Genomic DNA, 23,902 nt, shown 5'->3' with positions numbered 1-23,902 from the left:
CCACTTCAGCCGAGGGTTGGGCAGATGATGCCCTCCTGTCCTTCGACTAGAAGCGCCACACTTCACACAGCAAGCAGATTCCTCAGCTGCCCTTTCGAAAAGATGGCATTCGTCTCAACTCTGAGAAATGCCCAGGAGGAGATGGTGATTGGGGGGGAGGTATGCTGTAGCAGCAGGATAGGTGCTTTTCATGCTGCCAGTCGTGCCAGCTTCATTGGGACACCTGAAGGTGGAAATGGCCTTTGGTGGAAGGGGGAGAGGGGGTGGCAGAGAGCAATTTGCCTCCACAAGAGATCAAAACCCACCCTCTTTGCCCAATTCCTAGCAGCACCTCATCTCATGGTGGGAGAGGAAGACCCACCTATGCCCAACGTTGCCCACCTGGGGGGAGTCCCTGGGCCAGGCAGGCTGGAATGGCTGGGCCAGGCATCTGCACTTGGGAAGCCTTGCAGGAAAACACAATCGGCCACATCAGTGCTTAGCTACCCATAGGCTTCTCTGGCCAGGCTTCATGGACCCACAAAGTGAGACACCTCTCTTGCCCAGTTGCCTCCGGGCATCTCTGCTCCTCTCGGCAAGGGGGCTGGCAGGAAAAACACCCACCTGGTCTGAGAGGAGCTGAGTTTGACACCCAATCAAGTCTGATGGCTGGGCAGCTCTTCTCACCTGCTCCAGGGGAAGGCAATACCTGCCACCTGGTTATGCATGGGATGGGGGAGAGGCTGGCCTCTCAAGCTCCCATTAGACACATGTTTGACCTCCCTGCACACAGTCACTGACCTTCTCTTGCTGGCCCCTTGAGCTCTGACAACAGGCAGGTGTAATAAGGGAGGGGACGGTGGGAAGGGAGAGAATGTTCCTTCTTTGGCCAACATGGGACAAAAGTGCACAAGGGACTGGCAGCTACCGCTGTTGCTGGTGTTGGTGTTGGTGACAAATTTTTCATGGAGAGCTTACCAACCTCATCTGCCGCACAAGCCGTCTGTCCATCAGCATTACATTTACAGGGCATGAAAGGGGCAGATGGTCGCCTGATAGCTCCTGAATGAAGGACTGGGAAAGAAGGCGAGAGCCCATAGCAGCCGGAAGGGACCTCAAATCCTGGCTCCAACCAGGCCTCCATGGGAAGGCCAGAAGATCAGAAGCTCATGAGAGTCTCATGATGATTAGGGGTCTGGAAGCTAAAACATATTTAAAATGGTTGCAGGAATTGGATATGGCTAATCTAATAAAGAAAGGGACATGGTGGCTCAGTGGCTAAAATGCTGAGCTTGTCAATCGAAAGGTCGGCAGTTCAGCAGTTCGAATCCCTAGCACTGCATAATGGGGTGAGCTCCCGCGACTTGTCCCAGCTTCTGCCAACCTAACAGTTTCGAAAGCACATAAAAATGCAAGTAGAAAAAATAGGGACCACCTTTGGTGGGAAGGGAACAGCGTTCCGTGCGCCTTTGGCGTTGAGTCATGCCAGCCACATGACCATGGAGACGTCTTCGGAGAGCGCTGGGTCTTCGGCTTTGAAACGGAGATGAGCACCGCCCCCTAGAGTCGAGAACGACTAGCACGCATGTGTGAGGGGAACCTTTACCTTTACCTAATCTAATAAAGGACTAAGGGAGACATGATAGCAGTCTTCCAATATTTGAGGGGCTGCCACAAAGAAGGGGGGGTCAACTTATTTTCCAAAGCAGCAGCAGGCAAGACAAGAAACAGTGGAGGGAAACCTAATCAAGGAGAAAAACAGCCTAGAACTAAGAAAAAAAAATCCTGACTGAGTTTTCATGGTCATGGAATGGTTGCTTCCAGAAGGCTTGGATGCTCCATCACAGGAGGTTTTTAAGAAGAGACTGGACAGCCACTTGTCAAAATAGTATAAGATCTCCTGCGTAAGCAGGGGGTTGGACTAGAAGACCTCTAAGGTCCCTTCCAACTCTCCTGTCTCAATGGAGGGCTGTGATGAAGCAGACACTGATTCAGGAGGACTGGTCCTTGCGAAAGGGTTACTGAGCTGCTGTCAGGGAAGGTATAGGCGAGAGCCATTTTTTTTTAAAAAAAAAAGATAAATATTGCAATCCAGAGTCTAATCAGAGATTAGTTTCCTCTGCTTCCCAAAGGGGCATCAGTGAAGCATTTGAGCTGGGCCAGCGCTGGGGCATGTGAAAGGATGCGGGTTCAGCCCTCAGCCACCCGGTCTGATAAGCTGCTGTTTGCCATTTGGGTCCCCTTGAGACCTCTGGACTTTGGCACAGGTTTGTTACAAGAGATAATTCAGGGGAGGTTGGCCAGGGGCCTCATAAATCCAGCAAGAATGTCTTTCCAAAGAATAAAAGAGAGAAACTATGCACATACCAAGCCCTTAAAAGTTAGACATTAAACTAACAAGCCATCTTTATAAGGGGCATAAGCTGAATAATAATGCCTTAATTGCTGATGCAGATAAAATCTAGTCTGTGTCTCCCCACAATAAAGCTGTTCTAAAGAGATGAATGGGGAATGGATCACTCTTTGGCAAAATGTTTTCCAACAGACTTTATCTACAGTTAACAACAGAGATTTTTTCCTGCAGAATTGCACGCTGCGTTTAGTAGGAGAGGGAGGGAGGGAGGGAGGGAAGGGGAGAGAGACAGAGACAAAGGAATCGATGGAAAATTAATTATACCTTTTGGAGAGCTCCTTTTTTCATAGAGCTGTGTCAAAACTGGGAAGTCCTTTGAGATTTCCAGTCTATATATAGAGACCCCTCCCCAAAGCCATGGGGCCCCCCAAATCACCACCAGATGGTCACGTTTGATGGGACAGAACTGCATATGAACCATATTAATTGGAGTCCTTAGAATTATTTAACTTTCATTTAATTCAGTCTTAATTAAATTAACTTTGTCCCTAACCCAGCTTCATCCTGGCCCGGTGTGCCTTTCCCTCTCAGCTATGCTTCATGTGGCTTGAGATCTCTCCACATGACCCACACTGGTGTCCTCTTCTCTTGGCATGAGGGCTGCCAGGCTCTTCCAGCAAGGAGGAGCAGCTCTTCCTCCTGACCTCAGCCCAAATCTGCTTCGGTGAAGAGACTCCTTCCCCCCCACCCCCGTTTCCCAACTTCCGGTAGGCATGGAAGGCCCATTTTTTGTTCTCCCCAGGCTCCAGAGGCTTTCTTGGAGCCTGAGGAGGGCAAAAATGGCCTTCCCCATCCCCCTGGAGGCTGGAAACAGCCTGCTTCCCGACTTCCAATGGGCCCAGAAGGCCTGAAAGTCAGCTGGCCGGTGTGCGCGTATGTGCTGGAGCTGAGCTAGGGCAACACTTGCGTGCCCACAGATATGGCTCTGTGTGCTACTTGAGGCACACGTGCCATAGGTTCACCATCATGGCCCTATACCATTCCAGACAAGTGACTGTCCAGTCTCTTCTTAAAAAACCCCAGTTATGGAGCACCCACAACTTCTAAAGGCAAGCTTTTCCACTGGTTAATTGTCCTCACTGTTAGGAAGTTTTTTCCTTAATTCCAGGTTGATTACTTCCCATCCATTGTTTATTGTCCTGCCTTCAGCTGCTTTGGAGAATAGGTTGATCCCTTCCTCTTTCAGGCAGCCCCTCAAATACTGGAATACTGCTGTCATGTTCCCCCTATTCCTTCTTTTCTCTAGACTAAAAAAGGTAAAGGTTCCCCTCGCACATATGTGCTAGTTGTTCCCGACTCTAAGGGGCAGTGCTCATCTCCGTTTCAAAGCCGTAGAGCCAGCTCTGTCCGAAGACGTCTCCATGGTCATGTGGCCGGCATGACTAAACACCAAAGGTGAGCAGAACACTGTTACCTTCCCATCAAAATGGTCCCTATTTTTCTACTTGCGTTTTTATGTGCTTTTGAACTGCTAGGTTGGCAGAAGCTGGGACAAATAACGGGAGCTCATCCCGTTACATGACACTAGCTTTCAATCATCCTAATTTGTCTTTGCACTTTTTCCAAAGTCTCAACAACTTTTTTGAAATGTGGTGACCAAAACTGCATGCAGTATTCCAGATGCAGCCTTACTAAGGTTTTATAAAGTGGTACTAATACTTTATAAAGCCTTAGTAATGTGCTACACTTACAACAAATGCTGAAAGCTCTGCGATTTATGTAAACTGGCCAGTTGTTTTGGGGGAGTGGCTGGAAGGGAGTAAAATTTAAAGCAGTAATTTGAAAGTCTGGAATTCAGGTGTATTTTTTAAAAGCAATGCATGCAAGAAGAATAGATCTCCAGCCTTCACTGGAGAGCCTGTTCTGTGTTTGGGAAATAGAAAAGAATTGATCTTCTCATTTCAGATTGATTTCCCCAAAATGTCTTTCTTCATTTCTTCTTGTATTGTACTATGTTCCTGGTGCCTCAGAGACCCAGGAATGTTGGGAGTTGAGAGATGCACAAATTAAGTAAAGTACTGCCTCCTCCAGAGGTGTGGTCTCCTTTTCCCCCTTGCAGTGAAGGAATGAGTGGTTTTTCTAGCTGCACTTGCTCCATCCCCTTCCAGTTCACTGCTGAATTTTCTTCATCTCCTTCCCTTTAGCAAAGATCTCTGAAAGACTATTGCTGGGATTCTCAGCTGAGCTTATTTTCTCTCAGGCTAGGGATGCCAACTGTGGTGTCTTCTGACTGCATGCTGTCTTCAATAGTTTAAGGATCACAAAGCAGTATAGAAAGCACAAAGAAATACAGGATCCTTGAAATTTCACTTAAAAAACTCAGAGAGAGAGGCTAAGCAAAATTTCATGGAGAAAAATCCTAAAGGGGAAAACAAATCAAGAAGCATGGGAAACACTAAAATGTATGATCATAAAAGCCCAGTCCAATACAATACCACTGAAAAAGAAAAACAAGAAATCCAAGAAGAAACCAGCATGGTTGCACAAAGATCTCTCTGATAAACTGAGAGACAAAAAGGGTAAGTACAAAAAATGGAAAAGGGACACATAGCTAAGAAAATATCAGCAGATAGCCCAAATCTGCAAAAATGAAGTCAGGAAACCAAAGGCTCAGAATTAACAAAGACTTTCAACAACAGTCAAAGATAATAAAAAAGTTTCTTTCAACATATAAATAACAAGAAAAAAAGTCAAGGAAACAATTGGTTCATTAAAGAGAGAAGACAGCAAGGAAGTAACAGGCAGCAGAGAGAAAGCAGAGCTCCTTAACTCATTCTTTGCATTGGTCTTCACACAAAAAGAAACCATAGCCCAACCTACCAAAAACGTAACTGTAAAAGACAGACTAGAAATAAAAATTAAAATAAGCAAGAAAATGCTTACAAGGGCACCTGTCTGATCTTGATGAATATAAATCACCAGGACTTGACGGATTACATTCCAGAGTTCTGAAGGAGCTGGCAGATGGTATCTCAGAACCATTGTACCATATCTTTCAAAAATCCTGGAGCACCAGGGAACTACCAGAGGATTGGAAAAGAGTTGATATAGTTCCCCTCTTCAAAAAAAGGGGGAAAAACAAACCCAGGAAATTACAGATCAATCATCCTATTATCAATATCTGGAAAGATGCTGGAAAAAATAATTAAAAAACAGAACTGTGAACATCTAGAAACAAAGTTATACCTAGTAGCCAGCATGTTAAAAACAGATCATATGAAACCAATATTATTTCATTCTTTGATAAACTGACTAAATTAGCAGGCCAGCAAAATGCTGTGGAGATAGCATACTTAGATTTCAGCAAGGCATTTGACAAAGGAGACCACAACCTACTTCTTTGTAAGCTAGAAAAATGTGGGATAGACAGAATCAACACCAGATGGATTTGTAGCTGGCTGACCAACTGTATTCAACAAGTAGTTCTTAATGGTATTATATCTACATGGAGGGACGACAAATACAAATTAGGTGAAACCTTGCTCAAAAACAGTAACTGTGAGAGAGACCTTGGAGTTTTAGTGGATAATTACTTAAACAGAAGTCAGCAGTATGTGGCGGTAGCCAAAAACGCTAATACAATCATTGGTTGTATAAACAGAGGCATAGAATCTAAATCACATGAAGTTTTAGTACCACTTTACAAATCCTTAGTAAGACCACACCTGGAATACTGCATCCATCTTTGGTCACCATATTACAAAAAAGATGTTGAGACTTTGGAAAAAGTACAAAGAAGAGCAACTAAGATGATTAAAGGCCTGGAGACAAAAACATATCAAGAACCATTACAGGATTTGGGTTTGGCTAGTCTAGAGAAAAGAAGGACCAGTGGGGACATGACAGCAGTATTCCAGTATTTGAAGGGCTGCCGCAGAGAAGAAGGGGTCTAATTATTCCCCAAAGCACTGGAAAACAGGACAGGAAACAATGGTTGGAAGCTAATCAAAGAGAAAGCAACCTGGAATTAAGGAGAAACTCCTTAACAGTGAGGACAATTAACCAGTGGAAGGGCTTGCCTTCAGATGTTGTGGGTGTCTCATTACTGGAGGTGCTTAAGAAGAGACTGGACATCCACTTGTCTGAAATGGTATTTGAGTCCCTTCTGCTTGAGCAGGGGGCTGGACTAGAAGACCTCTGAGATCCCTCCCAGCTATATTCTGATTCATTCTCTTAGAATGAAACTTGGTCTTAAACTTAAATTTGAAGCACTATCATCCTGCTATTATGCTGTAGTAGAGGGAGCAATAATTTTGTTTGCAAAGGAGAAGATGGATTGTTTCAATTTTGCTGAGAAAATGTTTTTTGTTTTTATTTTTCTGCAGCACATCTTAGTTACCAGCGATCAGAAAATTGTCCACAGAGGAAAAATAATATTGTTCTGGCCCAACACAAATGCTCACTTTAGAAGTGTCTCTAATTCAGGCAAAACTGAACCTCCTTTTACTTCCTCAAACTCATTAGGCTTCTTTTCTTTTTCCCCAGATCCTCAAAGCTGTATTTCATTTCAGTCTGTGATGTGGCTGAAGCTCCGATTGTGCAGCTCATCCCCACAGCTCGCTCTGCCTTCCTAATGGGCCTCTGGCTCTTCAGGGCTGAAAGAGGATCAGGAAGCTACAGCAGGAGCCTCGGTTTCCCCATTGGCATCCAGTGCAGCACATTGGATAAGGCGGTGACATTATATACAGATAGTCCTCGACTCTGAGGCCAAAGTTTCAGTTGCTAAGTGAGTTTTGTCCCTTTTAACATCCTTTCTTGCTGTAGTTGCTGAGTGAATCACTTAACAACGGTTGTTGTTAACTTAGTAACACAGTTTTTAAGTGAATCTGGCTTCCCTATTGACTTTGCTTGTCAGAAGTTTCACAAAATGGATCACATGACCCCTGCAACCATCATAAATATGAGTCAGTTGCCAAACATCAGAATTTTGATCACGTGACCATGGGAATGCTGCAATGGTCGTAAGTGTGAAAAACAGTCATTTGTCACTTATTTCAGTGCTTCCATAAGTTCTAACGGTCACTAAATGAACTGTTGTAAGTTAAGGACTATCTGTATTCTTCCCCTGCTCTGCTGAGACACAGAGTGACTCCCTCCCCCCCCTTCCTCTTCCTGGACAACTGGACAGCCATTTGTCTGAAATGGCAGGGGGTTGGACTAGAAGACCCCTGAGGTCCCTTCCAACTCATTCATTTATTTATTTATTTTATTTATTATTTTGATTTATATACCGCCCTTCTCCCGAAGGACTCAGGGCGGTTTACAGCCGAATAAAAAACAAAAATACAAAAATTAAAACATTATTAAAAAACTGATTCAATTTGGCTAGAAATGATTAAAACTCTAGTAAAACTCTAATAAAAGCCCCCATTAAAACTATTAGGCCAGCCCTGCGCAATGAAACAGAAATGTCTTGAGCTCGCGACGAAAGGTCCGGAGGTCAGGGAGTCGACGTATCCCTGGAGGTAGCTCGTTCCAGAGGGCAGGAGCCCCCACAGAGAAGGCCCTCCCCCTGGGGGTCGCCAGTCGACACTGTCTGACCGATGGCACCCTGAGGAGACCCTCCCTATGGGAGCACACTGGTCGATGGGAGGCCACTGGTAGCAGCAGGCGGTCCCATAAATAACCCGGTCCTACAGGAGAGGTGTTACATGGGAGCCTCGAGTTGCTCCCTCTACTACCCACGCAGTTGGAGCCTCCGGGTGCTCTTCAAGGGGAGCCCCATTTATTTATTTATTTATTTATTTATTTATTAAACTTTTATACCGCCCTTCTCCCGAAGGACTCAGGGCGGTGTACAGCCAAAATAAAAAACAGTAAATATACAAAGTTAAGAATCAATTTAAAATACCTATTCCATAATGGCCGAATTAAGACCGTCAAATTGACCAACCTAAAATACCCCATATAAAATTACAGAAGATTTAAAAATTTAAAATTCAAAATTTAGAAATTTAAAAAATCTAAAAAATCAGTCCAGTCCCGCTAGAATGAATAAATGAGTTTTTAATTCCCGACGAAAGGTCCGAAGGTCAGATATTTGGCGCAAACCGGGGGGAAGGTTGTTCCAGAGAGTAGGTGCTCCAACAGAGAAGGCCCTTCCCCTGGGGGCCGCCAGCCGGCATTGCTTGGCGGACAGCACCCTGAGAAGACCCTCTCTGTGAGAGCGTACGGGTCGGTGGGAGGCATAAGGTAACAGCAGGCGGTCCCGTAAGTACCCGGGCCCTAAGCCATGTAGAGAGCATTGCAGTAGTCCAGGAGGGAAGTGACGAGGGCATGAGTGACCGTGCATAAGGAATCCCGGTCTAGGAAAGGACGCAACTGGTGTATCAGGCAAACTTGATAAAAAGCTCCCCTGGCGACGGCCGTCATACGATCTTCTCTTGCCTACCCTGTTCAACATCTATATGAAGCCGCTGGGTGAGGTCATCAGTGGTTTCGGGGTGAGTTATCATCTGTACGCTGATGATACTCAGCTGTACTTTTCCACCCCGGACCACCCCAACGAAGCGGTCGAAGTGCTGTCCCGGTGCCTGGAAGCTGTACGGGTCTGGATGGGGAGAAACAGACTCAAGCTCAATCCCTCCAAGACGGAGTGGCTGTGGATGCCGGCACCCCGGTACAGTCAGCTGCACCCGCAGCTGACTGTTGAAGCAGTTAGTGCCCCCAAAGGAGGTGGTTCGCAACTTGGGCGTCCTCCTGGATGGACGGCTGTCCTTTAATGAACATCTGGCGGCCGTCTCCAGGAGGGCCTTTTACCAAGTTTGCTTGGTCCGCCAGTTGCGTCCCTTCCTTGACCGGGATGCCCTATGCACAGTCACTCATGCTCTGGTTACGTCTTGGCTAGATTACTGCAATGCTCTCTACCTGGGGCTGCCCTTGAGGTGCACCCGGAGGCTGCAGTTAGTCCAGAATGCAGCTGCGCGAGTAGTAATGGGAGCCGCTCGTGGCTCCCACGTAACACCACTGCTCCGTAGTCTGCACTGGCTTCCTGTGGTCTTCGGTGCGCTTCAAGATTCTGGTTACCACCTTTAAAGCGCTCCATGGCTTAGGACCCGGTACTTACGAGACCGCCTGCTGTTACCGTATGCCTCCCACCGACCAGACGCTCTCACAGAGAGGGTCTCCTCAGGGTGCCGTCCGCCAAACAATGTCGGCTGGCGGCCCCCAGGAGTAGGGCCTTCTCTGTGGGAGCATTGACGCTCTGGAATGAACTCCCCCCTGGCCTACGTCAAGTGCCTGATCTTCGGACCTTCCGTCGTGAGCTAAAAACATATTTATTTACTCAAGCGGGACTAGCATAATAGTTTGATTTTATATTGGGGTTTTATTAATATTTTAAATTTTAAATTCATTTTTAACTATCAGCCGTTTAGTAATTGCTATATTTTAATTTCTTTTAATTGTATATATCTTGTATTTTATTTCTGGCTGTACACCGCCCTGAGTCCTTCGGGAGAAGGGCGGTATAAAAAATTAATAAAATAAATAAATAAAATAAATAAATAAAGACAGCTGTACATCCAGGAGGACACCTAGATTGCGGACCCTTTCCATGGGGGCCAATGACTTGCCGCCTACAGTCAGCAATGGAGTCAGCTGACTGTACCGGGAAGCTGGCATCCACAGCCACTCAGTCTTGGAAGGGTTGAGTCGAAGCCTGTTTTTCCCCATCCAAACCCGCACGGCCTCCAGACACCGGGACATCACTTCAACGGCTTCGTTGGTGTGGTTAGGGGTGGAAATGTACAGCTGTGTATCATCAGCGTATTTATTTATTTATTTATTTATTTATTTATTAATCGTATACCGCCCTATCTCCCGGAGGACTCAGGGCGGTTCACAGGCAAGTAAAAAACATATATGTACAAATTAAGATAACCATTAAAAAACTTATTCTAAAAGCCAAATTATTAAAAAATAGTATAAATATTAAAACCAATTAAAACCACTATAAATTTAAAATCTAGCCCAGTCCTGCGCAGATGAATAAATATGTTTTAAGCTCACGACGGAAGGTTCGGAGGTCCGGAAGTTGACGGAGTCCTGGGGGGAGTTCGTTCCAGAGGGTGGGAGCCCCCACAGAGAAGGCCCTTCCCCTGGGCGTCACCAGACGACACTGCCTAGCTGACGGCACCCTGAGGAGTCCCTTTCTGTGAGAGCGCATGGGTCAGTGAGAGGTATTCGGTAGCAGTAGGCAGTCCCGTAAGTAACCCAGCCCTATGCCATGGAGCGCTTTAAAGGTGGTTACCAAAACCTTGAAGCGCACCCGGAAGGCCACAGGTAGCCAGTGCAGCCTGCGCAGGATAGGTGTCATACGGGAGCCACGAGGGGCTCCCTCTATAACCCGCGCAGCCGCATTCTGAACTAACTGCAGTCTCCGGATGCCCTTCAAGGGGAGCCCCATGTAGAGAGCATTGCAGTAATCTAGGCGAGACGTCACGAGGGCGTGAGTGACCGTGCATAGGGCATCCCGATCTAGAAAGGGGCGCAACTGGCGCACCAGGCGAACCTGGTAAAAAGCTCTCCTGGAGACGGCCGTCAAATGATCTTCAAAAGACAGCCGTTCATCCAGGAGGACGCCCAAGTTGCGCACCCTCTCCATCGGGGCCAATGACTCGCCCCCAACAGTCAGCCGTGTACAGATGACATTGCACCCCAAAACCACGGATGATCTCACCTAGCAGCTTCATATAGATGTTGAACAGGAGAGGTGAGAGAACCGACCCCTGTGGCACCCCACATAAGAGGCGCCTCGTGGCCGATCTCTGCCCCCCTGCCAACACCGTCTGCGAACGGTCAGAGAGGTAGGAGGAGAACCACCGAAAAATATTATTCTATGTTCCCCAAAGTTAGCAAGGACACATGAGCAAAAGTGCTCTAGGATTCTGGCAAAGATGATGCCTGAAGCCTCTGGCTTGCACAGGGTTTGAAAAGAGAAAGGAAGAGGGTCCAGAAAAGTACCCCCCACACACCCTTCGCTTGGGACCTTTTCAGCCATCCTTGTGCAGCAACTCAAAGCCCAGAAACTTTGCACCCCAGTTAAAAACTGCCGGTCTTTGGACAGGAGACCCTCTCACAGCTGCATGGCTGATTTGCCTCCCTCCTTCCCCCCCCCCGCCAACCTCTCAACCCCCAAGAGCCATTGGGGGAGGAGCCTTGCCAGCCCAGTGCCAGGAGGGCCCTGCGGGCTGCCCTTTCTGCCTCTTGCTGGAGGAGCCTTGATCAAGACTTAATTAAAAGTTGACAAGAAGATTCACTCAGAGAGGGCAATTTTAATTAGCTTAATATCACATTCAATTTGCCAATTCACTGTTGCATTCCCAGCCCCTGCAGATGCGAATCCAGCAGCAAGCAAAAGGCAGAGCAGAAAACATGTTGGGGGTGTGTGTGGAGAAAGTGGGAGAGGGAGGCTACTAGCACTTCTTCCCCCTTGACTCTCTGGCTCTTCAAACTTCTTGGGGGGGTGTCCCACCCCACTCAAGGCATCCCTCCCTCTGCCCCGTCCTCTCAGCCACTCCATGTGAGTCGAAGTGAGACCCTGTAACAGTAACAGAGTTGGAAGGGACCTTGGAGGTCATCTAGTCCAACCCCCTGCTCACTTCCAGTCCTTGTGTTGAAGAGGAAGAGGGGGCCCTTCCTCAGTCTCTGGGGGACAGGAAAGGGGTTCTGGGCAAGGTCTCCCCAAGGCTGCAGCTGGGTTAGTAACAGGATGGGGGTGCTGCATGACCCTGAGGCAAGGTTGCTCTTGTCACACTACATATCCCATCTTGCTTGCATCCTTTTGCTGCTGGGTGAATCAGGTCAGGAGTTGGAGCCTGCACGGGGGAGGGGGAGAGGGCGCTCTGGAGCAGTGGGGGCACTAACCCTCTTGGCCTGGCAGCCTTCTTCACCAGCAGGAAGAGCCAGGAAACCCAGGAAGGGCAGAGACGCGGGGAGGCTTCCCATGAAGCCCCAAGTGGGGCCCTATGCCAGAAGGGGAAATTTGCAAGGGGCTGTGAGAACTGGGGCCAGAGCAGGCTGCAAAGGGTCAGGGGCTGTGATGGGACTGGTGAGCTTGACTGACCAACCCCCCTCAATCAAGAAGTGGCATAACCACGTGTCAGAGTTCCAAGTAATAGATCCATCGCAAGCAAAACTCTGAGGCTGGTAGGTTCCTCAAGGAATAGCGTTATTGGAAATATCATAATGGCACAGATCTGGTGAAAACCAGTCCTGAAGGGTTCCTCAGTTTTCACCTAATTAAAAGTGAAAATCGCCCCCTCCCAATCCCAAAGAATCAGTCGCATGGCCCAAACAAGGTGGCACTACTCCTCCTTCATCTGGCCAGGTGTGAGAACGTCTTAGGTTCCCAAGAGAAAGTATTTTGTTTTGACTACAAAATCCCAGCTATCTCTATCCCCCACCCCTCCCTATCCCTCAGCTCCAGTGTGGCAGCACTGAAGCTCCAAGATGGCTTCGGCCAGGCCAGCTTCAGGGTTGACACCACGTATGGTTAGCTCTCAGGGTGGTGTCGTGTCCCCCTCCCCCTCCGACAACCGGATCTAGGAAGTCCGTATCAAGCGGGGCAACAAAGCCTCTGCAGCTTTGCCAAATTCCTTCCAGGTTTCTCAGGGCAGGCAGGAGTCCAAGTTGTGACTTCAGCAAACTAGATGAGACTTTGCTTGACTCAAGGTTGGAATGCCACAAGCAGGTCCTTTATATAGGCTGTGGGGTTTGGCTCCATGACTCAACGTTTATCCAGACCTGCCCCTCCCTTCCTTCTGCTGGCGTTGCCTCTCAGATCTCTGGAAGCAAGGATCCTCCCACTGTGAATTCTCTTCAGCTGAATCTGCTGTCGGTAATTCTAGCACGTGGCTGGCTCCCTGCTCACACGCTGTAGGAGTGAGGTTTGTTTGTTCATTCCTGACATCCTGTCCAGACATGGGGCCAGGGCCAGGGGCTGGAGGCATGACAGGCCGTTCATCTTCATTATCAGACTCCGAGTCTGATAACAGGCCCGGGTGTAGACGGGAGGGGCCCGGCTGAGGAGACGAGGGAGGACGAGGCACAACAGGTGGTGTCTCCAAAGAGTTCCCTAGCCTCCACCAAAGCTGAAACAACCCAGACTCTACAGGAGAAGTTCAGGGCTCAGATCGGGAAAGAAGCTGCAACAAGGCACTACAATTTTCAATATTCCTTCTTCATTTGCTGCGTTTTCTTATCCAGCTTATCCAAATCCAGCTATTTCCTACCCACCTTTTTAAGAAGGCGAAGCTTCTCTACCTTTTAAAAGTCTGTAGAGATTCTCCATCATGCAGGTCATGGTTGTCCCAAAGGTGCTTTTTCAGGCGGCAACTAGACTTTCTGGTTTTTTTCTTTTGAGGATGTTTCGCTTTTCATCCAAGAAGCTTCTTCAGTTCTGACAGGACAGTGGGGAATGGAAAGATTTATATTCCATGCAGACAGCTGGTCATCTGCATCCTTTTAGAACAGGGGTCCCCAACCTTGGTAACTTTAAGCCTGGAGGACTTCAACTCCAGGGAGTTGAAGTCCACCAGGCTTAAAGTTGCCAAGTTTGGAGACCCCTGTTTTAGAAGGTTGTTAAAGTTCTCTACCTTTTGTCCCACAACAGCAGACCAAGGATGCATTTGGCCCGAGAGACTTCCTCCATCCTTTCCAGGGCGCTGACTGTCCCTGGGTGGGGGAGGAGGGGGGGGGTAAGAGACCCACCCAGGGGGATTGGTGCCTTTGCTCTTTCTGAGCTTCAGAAAAGCAGGGAATCACAGCTGGCAGCAATCCTCGGGTGTCACGTTAGCCTGTGTTGAAACAGTGGTGCTGCTTCCAGCTGTTTTGCCAGCCCAGTCCGGGTCTCCCCTGAGAGCCCAAAGCCTCACTGATCACCGAAGTGTGCAGAAAATCATTCTGCTGTCTATGATGCCCATCAAAAATCCAGGCAGGCAAATGCAGATACAATGGTTGCAAGATTTTCTGACTTGCAATTCTTCTCGTTTTAACCTAATACATTTATTATTTTGCATTTGTTATTCTGACCTATTACATTTGTTAGCTCTGCCCTTTGTCCCATGAGTTCACACGAGTGGACATGGGCTAGTAATTTATAGGGTATATTAGGGTCAGCCATCGCTCACCGTGGCTGTGTGAAGTCTGTCCTCATTAGGAATTTGTCACCACCGGAATGGCTGAGTGGCCTTAGAAGGTGCTGAAAATTGAAACTGAGGGAATGGCTCAAGACGGTTGTGCTTTCCAGTGCTATCATCTCAACAGAAATCAAAACTTCCTGAGCAGGGGGTTCGACTAGAAGACCTCCAAGGTCCCATCCAACTATTATTCTGTATTTTGTGTCCTGCTGTTTTCCTCCTCGGGTGTCACCCTGCTGAGAGCCAGGGAACGCGAGACCTGTCTGAGTCACCATCACAGTAAAACAGCTTAATTTTTCTCTCTGACACTTTTTTACCTGGATGAAGCCATATCATAAAAGAGACTGAAACACAAATTTTGAACTGCGTGTTATCATTTCTGAGGCAATCAGTTATTCTTTTTAAAGTAGTTTTCTATCCATACTAGAAAAAAAAATTCCCAGAGCTTCAGAAAAGAGAATTGAAGGTACTTTTGGTCTTACTTTCAGTACAGCGCCAAATGGCTCAGATCTCTTTGCTTAAAACAAAGGCGGCCTTTCAAACTGACAACTTCATTGAAGTCACAGTTCACTTACAAAAGCTTGAACGGGAAATCAGTGCAACTTCTGGAAGGTTGAGACCCTCCGCTGCTAAACTGGCCAAAGCAGATGCTACTTCCAAAAGCTGCTCATACAGGACAAACTTCTTTCTGAGAGTCAAGACTATTCTTCTCCAGACAACCGCGATAAGCCTCTTTTAGGGATTTAACTACCATGAAATAGTAAGAAATTATGCCCATGGATTTTGACAAACCTGAAATTCAGCGGGGCAGATAAGGAGGGTGCAGAAGAACAGCGAGGGTCAGACATAATCCTGGACTACCTGCAGTGGACTTAGAATAGAACAGGGGTCTCCAACCTTGGTCCCTTTAAGACTTGTGGACTTCAACTCCCAGAGTTCTTCAGCCAGCTTTGCTTTGCTGGCTATGTTGGCTGAGGAACTCTGGGAGTTGAAGTCCACAAGTCTTAAAGGGACCAAGGTTGGAGACCCCTGGAATAGAATAGAATAACGGAGCTCAAAGGGACCTTGGAGGAGAGATGGCTCACTCCATATTTTAGTACTGAGCAGGTGGTCAAGGTGGAAAAGTCTTGCTCTTTTAAGGTTAAATCGCAGAATAAAGTTTCGAGATTATTTAAGTGATTGATAGCTCTATTCTCCATTTCTCGCCAGCCACAAAGGCAGAAGCCGTGAGCCTTGCCAGGGCTGGGCAGATACTGCACTCGGGAGATCTCTGGAATTTCTCTTCATCCTCCGAAGGAAAGAAATGGGCGAGAGAGGAGCCAGCTGGCATCCTGGCTTGCAAACTGACATTTCGCTCTTGGCGTCAGCCCAGGGATGCTAAAATTATGCATTTTTAACTATTATTATGGTTTAATAATGAGCTATCAGAAAGCATTGAAAGAAAAGAAAGCAGCGAGCAGGAAAGAAAAAAACTGTGCCCGAAGGAAAAATAAAATAAAAAGGTTGGTATCTCTATTACTCACAGGGACAGAGGACTCAGTGACCCCGAATATTCAAATGTCTCCCCAGCATATTTGAGAAATGTCAGCGCATTCCATAAATTCCATTCATTTAAAAAATGTTCTTCTCACATGGCTTGATTCACTCTATATTATCCACTCTCTGCATTTCTTCTGCTTAGAAGGTTTTAGTGTGCTAGTAAGGGGGGGGGGGGAAGAAGTATCATGAGAGCAACATGATTTCATTAGAATATCCTACAACCAGTCCCACGGAATGTGAAAATTGATGGGAGGAAGACAATGTGTCAGTTCTGGAAGCCATCTTTTACTTTGGATCCTCTGGGTTGCCACATTTAGTGCTGTGGGAAACTGGGAGGGGGGGTTGTATGGAGTTGAAGAGATATCTAGCCATAATAACATTCTTCTCTCTGAGAGTCAAGGACATCCTGCCCTGCACCTGGAGTGGTATGACTGGGAGGTATCTCCAGTTGGGACGGTGGATTGATTGGACCATGTGATGGACATGGGGGTACAGGGGAAGGGACTTGGACTTTCTTTTGGGTGGGGAAAACCTGGAAGCTTTCAGATTCGAGTTTTCCCAGATGTGCCAATATGACATCTCTAATAAAAGGGATGCGGTGGCTCAGTGGCTAGGACGCTGAACTTGTCGGTTGAAAGGTTGGCAGTTCAGCGGTTCAAATCCCTAGTGCCATGTAACAGGGTGAGCTCCTGTTACTTGTCCCAGCTTCTGCCAACCTAGCAGTTCGAAAGCACGTAAAAAATGCAAGTAGAAAAATAGGGTCCGCCTTTGGTGGGAAGGTAACTGACCAAGGAGACAACTTCGGACAGCGCTGGCTTTTCGGCTTAGAAACAGAGTTGAGCACTGCCCCCTAGAGTCAGGAACGACTAGCACATATGTGCGAGGGGAACCTTTACCTTAATAAAATGAAACTTTGAGGAACTGCTAGACTCAGAGTCTTCTTTTATTGGCAGTGTTACTTGGAACCCTGACACAGTGACTAGAAGGAGCCACCATTGGTCTTGGGGAAGGTTCCTGTAGCTTCAGGGACAGCTTGAAGTTCACAGGAGTCTCGGGGGTGGTGGGGAGAGAAAGAGTTCATACAACATATTACAGGTAGTTCTTGAGTTACAACAGTTTGTTTAGTGACTGTTTGAAGTTACAACAACACTGAAAAAAGTGACTTATTATCATTTTTCACACTTACGGCCCCCTGGTCACAGGATTTATATTCAAATGCTTGACAGCTGGTTCCGTGATCCCCTTCTGCAACCTTCTGACAAGCAAAGTCAATGGAGAAGCCAGATTCACTAAATAACCATGTGATTAACTTAACTGCCGTGATTCACTTAACGAAAGTGGCAAGGAAAGTCATAAAAGGGGACAAAACTCACTTAACAAATTTCTCCCTTAGCAACATAAATTCTGGGCTCAATTGTGGTCTTAAGACAAGGATTATCTGTATTACTCTCACAACCCCAAGAGGTGTCAACGGTAGCTGGGCTCTCGGTCAGCTTTCAGCAAGAAAAGGAGGGCAGGCGGTCATCCAGATTGTGACCATTCAAGGATGAAAGGCTACTCTAGGCCTCTAAGAGAGGAGGATGAACCCTGGGGAGGCTCAAAGCCTTCTGCCTTCTTCATTAGCTGCTTGGGATGTTCATTCTGCTGAAGGGGGAAGGAGCCCTGAATCCTGCCCTACGAGACAGACCTCCGTTGGTAGCCTGTCAATTTTGCAATGGAGAGGCAGGAGGCTGGGTGTGATGCTGAGAAAAAGGGAGTTTGTTACAACCAGAAGATGGACAGATGCTGGTTCTAGACTCACTCTCTGTCTGGGGGCCAGCCTTGTCGGGTGCAGTTCAGCTCAGCCCAATGCCCCTGGATACTCCGAAAGCTCCTTGCTCGGAGGGCCTGGAAGAGGCAGCCTTGCAGGTCTTCCAGGCCAGCTCCTTCAGGGATGTTGTGGCCCCTCCCCTGCCTTGAACTGGCATCTGAGTAAGAGTGAGCTGGCCCTTGCTGCCTGGGGCAAGCAGGCCCACGGGGAGCAGGGGGGCTATTGCAGGGATAATTGGCAGAAGGGCAGGTCAGACTTTGAGCTCATAAACCCTTCAGAAGGAAAGCAGGCCCCTCTTCCCCTCCCCATCGTTCCTCCACCCCGCAGCAGCAGCAGGGTGTAAGGCTTAAAGGGGCACCTGTGGAGAGCAGCTTCAAAGCTTCCCTCGGTCTCTCCCACAGCGGGCCCTCCTGGTTCAGTTCCACCCTCCGCATTTCGGGGCTTTCATCGTTTGTCTTCATCCTCCTCATTACCTCCTTCTCACCTCCCCTCTTCCCCCCACCCCAGCCCCCCAAATGCCTTGGCTCCTCCTCGGCCCAATAGAAACCAGCTGTCAGCCAAAGCGGACTTTGCTGGAATTGATAGAGATCATTATTGTTGTTGTAGCTATTCCTTTCGTTCTCCCCCTCCCGCTCCCCCTCCGCTGGGGCTGAGAAGGGTCGGAGGCTTCCTGAACCAAGACTTTTCTTTGGCAATGAAGATCCCCAAATTGGGGGATCTTGAAGGCCCCTTCACTTTGGATTTTGGGGGGCTACATTCTGAATAAGAGGGAAACTTTTGCCACTGTGGCTTGTTTCCATGGGCTTTTTCAAACAGTCATGTGGGGGGGGGGGCTCTCCACTAATCTGCAACTCATCAAACAGCTTCTGGGGCAAACTTTGCTGATCCCCCCCCAAGGCTCTGGGGCATCTGTAGCCAGGCCACCCCCCTCGTTACTCCCCTGCCTAGTTTCCACTTCCCCCTCTCTTCGTCAGTCTCCTGGCCCAGCAATGAACTATCTGCCAATCACAACCCACCAGAGATGGGCAAGGGGTTAGAATATAGAACATAGAATAATAGGGTTGGATGGGACTTTGGAGGTCTTCAAGTCCAACCCTATAATATGTCAGACAAATGGCTATCCAGTCTCCAACTTCAGTGTTGGAGCACCCACAACTTCCAGAGGTAAGCTGTTACGCTAATCAATTGTTCTCATTATCAGGAAATTTCTTCTTAGGTTTGCCCCACTCCTATTCAAGCCTGGTATGGATTCAGGGGCTGCCCGTGAAACAAGAGAGACTCTGAGCCCCCCCAGCAGATGGCCATTGAGTGATTTGTTTGGACACTGAGTGGTGAAAGAATGCCAACCACTAACCATGGATTTCTTCTGAAAATGTGGTCCTGCAGGAGCCACATCCCTGCTCCTTTGCCCTCCAGGAAATTCAGAAGAGGAGAACTCCTGGCACAGCAAGAGGGCCCAATGGTTAAGGGATTCAACCTGTTCTTCCCCATGGGTCCCCGACTGCCACTCAGCTCATGGGCAGGTCCTTCTCAGACTCCCACCTGTGTTCTCACTTGAAGGAGCAAGCACTGCCTTAAAACCAGAAGACCGGAGGGTGGAGGTTCACGGTTATCAGCTGAAGACATAAAAAGCACCAAGTTTTAGGGACAGGAAAGATTGAAATAGTGGTGAGTGGTGAGATAGATGGCAAGTTTTTTTTTTAAATTTTATTTTGTCACAACAGTATACACAAGTATCAACATAAATCAGCAAAATATCATATAAGCATATATATGAGCAAAAGTATGTAATAATTGTATTAATTTGATATAATGAAAGGAAACATTAGGACAGGAATGGTAGGCACGTTTGTGCTCTTATGCATGCCCCTTATAGACCTCTTAGGAATGGAGTGAGGTCAATAGTAGACAGTTTGTGGTTGAAGCTTTGGGGATTTTGAGAAGAGACCACAGAGTCAGGTAGTGCATTCCAGGCATTAACAACTCTGTTACTGAAGTCATATTTTCTGCAATCAAGATTGGAGCGGTTAACATTAAGTTTGAATCTATTGTTTGCTCTTGTATTGTTGTGATTGAAGCTGAAGTAGTCTTCAACAGGAAGGATATTGCAATAGATGATTCTATAAATTAAACACAGGTCCTGTCGGAGTCAGCGGTTCTAAATTTTCTAATCCCAGGATTTCAAGTCTGGAGGTATAAGGTATTCTGTTGTTTACAGAGGAGCGGAGAACTCTTCTTGTAAAATATTTCTGGACGCGTTCAATTGTATTAATGTCAGAGATGTGGTATGGGTTCCAGACAGGTGAGCTGTATTCAAGAATAGGTCTAGCAAATGTTTTGTATGCTCTGGTTAGTAGTGTTGAGTTTTTGGAAAAGAAGCTACGCAAAATTAGGTTTACAACTGTAAAGTTGTAAAAAAAGTTGTAAACTGTAAAACTGTAAAACTGCAAGCTGGGTTTTAATTCTGGGTTGTTAGCCCAGATTCAGAAGATGAAGAATGCTAGGTGAACCTGGTTATCCCACAGTCTCCCCAGGAACATAGGCAGAGAGAAGAACCGAGGAATGACTCCGGAGACCCCAACCTGCCTTTGTTTGAGCCTTCCAGGTCCATCCCCCGCTGTCCCCCTCACACATTCTAGTCCTTCCCAGGGAGGCCAGCAAGTGCTGTTCAGGGAAGGGGTGACTTTTTAAAGTCTTTGAAAGAACAGGAAGGGCTTCTTCTTGGTTATGCAACCGTTGTTTCTCTTTGGGTTGGAGGAGAGGCAGGCAGGGCTGGTAGGTGAATCACCACAGCCAAATGGCTGCCTGTCCTCCATCTCCAGGTATAGCCCAGTCAGTCTCAGAAGGAAGAATGTCCTACATCCGCCAGAACCTCTGGTGCCCCATAGAATTAGGATGGGACATCAGAGACCTTCTCTTCAGGGAAAAAAATATCTCAGAGCACCTTTGAATTGAGGTCCTCCAGGAAAATGCTCTGTGGCAGAAGGGAAAAGTTGGAAGGGACCTTGGAGATCATCCAGCCCACATTCTGTCCCATCTCATTTTTCTTTCTGGCAGCCTCTGAGCTTTTCCCACTAAGGGGCAGCTGGTGGAGCACTTCACTCTCAGCCACACTCACAAAGCATTGTGGAACAAGCTGACACCCCCCACACAAGACCAACAGACCCTGAGGAGCGACTGTCATCACCCTCCTCAGAATCCTGTCGTGAAACAGCCCCAATAAAGGAAGCAGTCAGAAAAAGAGCAGAGGGCAAAGGAGCCGCTTCCAAGGAGCCTGGACAGGAGCCAGCTCTGACCCCCAACTTTGGATTGGACTTAACAAGTGCTCTAAAGTGAATCCACTCACACCTGACAGGCCCCGTAGAGATCCTGGCAGGGAACCTCCGCAGCAGCTCGGCATCAAACAATCCGGGAGCATGGAGTTTGTGACAGGCTTTATGTACCCAAACAAAGGGGCTTTCTTTTTGTTTGGATAGGTAAAGCCCCCTCGAACAGAGCATACACCCCTCACACCCCTTTGCACACACTCTGGAGGCCCACAATCATCTGGGTCACATTTGGCAGTGAGACTCTGTGGTTCTGAAGGCCAGCTTGGTCACTTGCTGGAGGCAGAAGTCAGAGGGGGCCGGACAGGGGCCAAAGGCCCCTCTTCCATTCCTGGTTGGCCACCACTATACAACAGGTGTAAAGGCCGAGTCCTGGATTGATCCTGTGGCTGGAGTTCTCCCTCTGCTTGGTTAGCCCTTGAGTTCCACTTTAACCCTATTGATTGATTGATTGATTGATTGATTGATCACATTTATTTATCATCCATCTTGCCATGAGGCTATTGTAGGTGGCTTTGATGGAGGTGGACCCTCCTTACCACGAGTTTAGTGTTTTCGTTCAGATCTTTGGAGGAGAAGATGGAAGTGTTGCGCTTCCTGCTTGAGCACAAAATTCCTCTTCTGCTACATCTCTTCTAAACTCCATAGGTTAGACTCTCCTGAAAAAGCATAGGGAAGGAGCCATTGCAACCCTCAAAACTGCTACACCCTTCTCTGTTTACACATACACACACACACAGGAGGGTGGGAGGGAGGGGGGAGAAGAGAGAGGAGGAGAGAGAGTTACGTAAGAAGTACAGACGTTTTATGTGGAAGCCATCATTTCACTTGCTGATAAGTGAAGGTGCACTCAGGTCACCAGTTATGGGACATCATACGTCTTTGGTGTCAGGCTGGACGGCTATTTCATAGTCTGTGAGCACAGTTCCAATTTTATGGCAGACCTTCTGTGAGAAAGGAAAGGTCAGTTCATGGCTGAAAGAACCCAGCCTGCACAGCTGGGTGAACGCAAGGAAATGGATCACCGGGCATGTCACTGGACTAATCGGCCTCTCTTGCTTCAGTGCCTGTGAGATCTTGGAAGAAGAGCCTCCAAGAGACCGACAGAGGAGAGCACAACGGCTCCAACAGCAGCCCTGGCTCGGAAAAGGAGGGCAATCCGTGGCAAAAGGGGCCCTTTCCTTTAGTCTGCTAATGGTCAGAGGGTGGCTGGATCCCAACATGATCCAAACCTGAAGAAGAACTGAGATGGATTAAGCCTCCTCAGAGGCAGGAGCAAAACTGAAAAAGCTCCATAAAGGAAGGAAGGAATGAGGGTCTTCCTAGCAATTTACTCTTTTTCTGTGCTTATTCTCCTCAGCCCATAAATTGAAGATTGCAGAATGCAGACAAACATCTTCAGCAAGAAGCACATTTGTCAGTAATATACTAATAATTATAAGTATATAGAATATTTTATCATTTTAATATACATATATTACATATTCCTTATATAGCAGCTTTATCTTCTAACCAATTATACCATATATTCCAAGTTTTATAATATTCCGTTTCTTCTCTATCCTTTAATTTCAGAGTTAACTTATCTATCTCTGCACAAGCAAGTACCTTTCTTATTATCATTACGTCAGAGGGAGTGTTGTTTTGTTTCCAGTTTTGAGCAAGACAAATCTAGCCGCGGTAAATATATGAAGTATTATATATTGAAATTTTTTACATGTATTTCCTCTAAATATACCCAGTAGAAATAATTCAGCTTTCAATTCAATTTTTTGTTTTGTAATTTCTTCCAGCCATTTCTTTACTTTGAGCGATCATTTCCTGACTTTGGGACAGGTCCACCACATGTGATAAAAAGTTCCTTGTTTATGGTTACATCTCCAACAGTCAGGTGATCTATTTGGAAACATTTTGGCCAATCTTGCTGGGGGTAAATGCCAACGATAAAACATTTTGTACCGGTTTTCTTTGTAGGCTGCTGACAATATTAATTTATTATTTTTCTCTCATAATTTCTCCCAATATTCCAATTCAATAGTGTATCCAAAATTTTTAGCCCAAATTATCATAGTCTCTTTAACTGCTTCTTCCTCCATTTGAAATCTTAAAAAGTATTTATATGTTTTGGTAATCATTTTTTCCCCTGCAGTATTTTAAGGGAGGCACAATGTTTTAAGGGTCTCTGTGTCAGTCTTCCACCTGCTGTGCCATTTACAAAGTTGGAGAGAAATAAGTGGATAAACATCCTTTCCATAAAATATTTTGAGGTTTTGATACAGAGCAAAATGGAAATGATTTGAGAGTTCTTCTGGAATAACTTGGAACACAATCCTTTCTGCCTTCTTTTTCATCCCATGTTAGGAAGAAAGAAATTATTTTGTCATTTACATGATGCTGCCATTCAGCTCTCACCAGTTAACAAATTATGTACGCTGTAACATTTAAAACATGCATGGTAGTTTATAATTAAAACATCCTTGGCAAATTTATTTACTAAAATATCTACACTACAGATTGTGGGCAACTTTCAATGGTTAAAAAAAAAGTTAAGAAAAATAGACTTAAATACATCATCTCAGAAGAGCACCAGCCGCTCAGTGCCCCAGATGTTCTCTCAAAGCTCAGTTGCTCAGCTATTTGGCTCAGGAAAACAGATGTTGGTCTATGCCATGATGAGTTTGAGTCATGTTGCTTT

The sequence above is a fragment of the Ahaetulla prasina genome, chromosome 11 (genome assembly GCF_028640845.1).
Source record: "Ahaetulla prasina isolate Xishuangbanna chromosome 11, ASM2864084v1, whole genome shotgun sequence".
In the NCBI taxonomy this organism is placed as follows: Eukaryota; Metazoa; Chordata; class Lepidosauria; order Squamata; family Colubridae; genus Ahaetulla; species Ahaetulla prasina.
Note: the sequence above shows the minus strand (reverse complement) of the source record.